The sequence below is a fragment of the Charadrius vociferus genome, unplaced genomic scaffold, assembly GCF_000708025.1.
Source record: "Charadrius vociferus isolate BGI_N301 unplaced genomic scaffold, ASM70802v2 scaffold190, whole genome shotgun sequence".
Taxonomy (NCBI): Eukaryota; Metazoa; Chordata; class Aves; order Charadriiformes; family Charadriidae; genus Charadrius; species Charadrius vociferus.
Window position 1 is genome coordinate 2,499,244 of NW_009646608.1, and position 3,124 is coordinate 2,502,367.

Here is a 3,124-nt window from a genome sequence, read left to right on the forward strand (position 1 = left end):
CATCATCCGTATCCCATTCCAGCTCAATTCTTGTTAAAAGGACACTTCCTCGAGATGGGAGCAGCATCTTTCTAAAGCAGCCTTAAGTACGGTTGGTGTGATAGTCTGCCTCTCAAAATGATTTCCAGAAATTGAGTTTATACTTACACTAAAAATAGAGCTCATTTACTGATCTCACGCTGACTTCTTGGTAATGGCACAACACTGATTGATAGGCTTCCTAGTTTTCAGAGATAGCCTTAGGAGATACCAGCCCAGCTGCCATCATATATATGACTGTTAAGAGCAGCAAAATTGTAGAATATCCATCCAAGTGTTGCTGTATATTAACACATCATCGTGTTTGTGTATTGCCTGGAGTCAACATATGATTGCAATTGTTGACCTGTTTAAATAATAAAACATAGCTATAAGCCTCTGGAAGCCAAAAGGCTTTACATTAAGCTGGGATATGGCAGTGGGTGGGAGGGGTGTAAGGAATGCTGTCATACATTTGGCTTGAAATTTTTCTGGTATGTGCCAATATCTCTTCTATAAATCCAGTAGGCTTATATACTTACTTTGCCTATTTTGCATGTAGCAGTTTGCTGGTTTTCTCTTATTCCTAATCCCCATCTTCTAACCAAGACACCAGATGATTTGAAGCTGTTGTCCTTCCCTGTCATCTCAGTTGTCTTTTTATTTAAGACACCTCAGCCAAGATCATTAAAGGCAGGTGGGGTCAGATGGCTCTGGTGCTCTGGCATAAAAGTACCAGAAGGAAAGTATAATCTCTCCTCAGCTGCTTGGACTTCAGTTCTGCCTCCACCAGCTCTACCTGCTTCCTTCACTCTCTGGCAAGTCCTGGTGTATGCAGCAGCCTTAGCTGCCTCTTGGTCCCTTGCAGCGAGTTAGCAGGACCCTGCTTTCTCTGGAAGGGAATTTCTTTCCAATAAGCTCAATATGGATCACCTTACCCCAGCATCAACCCCGTGCCGTCACCCAGAGTGCTACTGTTGGAGGACCTTGCTCTGTTGGTGGAGTGAAAACCACAAGTTCCTTTGTGCTTTCCCCAACACCACATGCTCCATTAGGAAAGGTATGTTTTCTTCCTAATGAAGAGTGTCAGCAGAAACACCAATATGCTGTGGAGTTCCAGACAGAGAAGAACCATGATGTCAGATGCACTCACGTTCAATGCAGTCACACTTCTGACGCTGTACAAAAAGAAGCCCTGGTAACCTACTTGCTGGAAAGTTACTTGCCTCCCTTGTTGTCCTGCTGCTGTATAGTGCACCCAGACACAGGCAGGCTGTGGGAACTGCTCCTGAACAGCGTTTCTTCTTCAAGTACTTGGACCTGTGCTGAACATGCTTGATAATACTTCTCCATACAACTTGCACTTCAGCATCCTTCTGTTTATCTTGATTTGGAGGCAGGTCAGTAGGAAGACAGAAGTTTCTCAAACACTACATATGGACAAAGTCCAGTTATCTTTTCTGTGTGCATTTTTTTTGGCCTTTTATCATGTCTCTGGCTTCTCTTCACACTCTTTAGAAATGGGCCTGTCTGCCTGGAGAGAGACTTTCTGACAGCATAACTGCCTTGGACAAGCAGACTGAAGCATCTTCACTTTGGATGGGAAAAATTGCCTGTTTATAAAAGGAGAGTTTAAACAAGAGAGTAAGCAGAGAGGGACTACAAATTCCCCTTAGCAGTAACTGCCCAGAAGGTAATCGGAGAGTCTCCAAAGCTGACCTCCATGTGTCTTGCATCGCCTCGTCTCCTTTCATGCCACTTTCATGTGACAGACCCCACGAAGAATGCCTGGAGGCCGCACTGTACCACATTTATTATTTTGTCAGAGCTGCCATGTCTGCCAAATGGTGGCCAGACACTCAGACAGACTTTCCCAATTAGCAGAGTCCTGCAGCTGATGTCTGGGGCTTGCATATGTGTTCTCTGCGTGTTACCACATCTGAGATGTTGGCCAGGTCCACATGGCCTGGGGTAGGTATCTGCCTCAGCCACTGGGCTGGAGAGAAGCAGCTGGGTTTTCTTGAAAGTTGTGGTTTCCTTCGGCTCCTCTTGTTTGGCTGTGAAAGGCTCTTGTTTGGGTGTTTCATCCTTTCATCCTTCTGTGGCCTGGGTGGAGCTGGAGCCTCCAGTGTGACTTGTCTGGGTCATGCCACAGGCCTTGGCATCCTCCTCGACCTCAGGAGAGAGCAACTCTGCACGCTTACCATGGTGGAACCCACAGGACGTCTGCGTGTGGGGCCGGCTCCTGGCCCAACTCAGTCTCCAGGTGAGCCCTTCCATCCCTGGCATCTCCAGCCTCTCCCAAGCCTCAGGCGCTTATAGCAGTCTCAGTGTAACTCCAGAGATGCTTGCCTTGTCCTTCATCCTCTCTTCCCCACAGACACGCTTCGTGGCTTTCCCTTCTTTGCATGTTTGTCCCTTGTTTCCCCTCTTGCTCTGCTTGCAGCTCTTTTGTCTCCCACAAACTTGCTTTGCAGCCGCCAGAAACTTCACCACCTTTGCAGTCTATACAAAATACCTTCCCTCATCTGCTCAAGTGTCTTTAATCTCTTCCCCCTGCCATCTGAAAAAAAAATATTTTTCTCATTGTATTCCTGCAGTGGCCTTATGTCTCCCCTCACTGTTACTTTCTGGCTGGTTTTTGTTCCGAGGTCTTCTATAATGATTCAGTGTTCTTTGTGCAGTGGCACTTAGAAGCTACACCCAGACATGCGGGTGCTGGAAGGCCGTGCCCAAAGAAATGGTCCTTCTGTCAAGAGCTTGCAGACCACAGGTGGTCCTGGCAAAAAGGCAGATTCCCAAAGCAGCTAGCTATGTTTATTGGCAGCAGCAATCTGAAAAAGCATGGAGATGAGCATAGACTGCTTCTGAATCGAGTGAGTGAGCCTGTACTGCGGTTACCGCACTGGCAGGGGAGGGAAAAGGATATTCCCCGCGGGTTTTATATCCTCATACACACTTTTTGTTATTGGAAGTAGCAAAGGGTAAAATTCACATCACTTCAGAGATGCCCCTTACAGAAACTGCGCTGCAAAATCCAGCCCCAAGCCTGGATATTGCTCAAAATGTGGACTGGCAGAGAGGGAAATACTCATTTGTTCAGCAG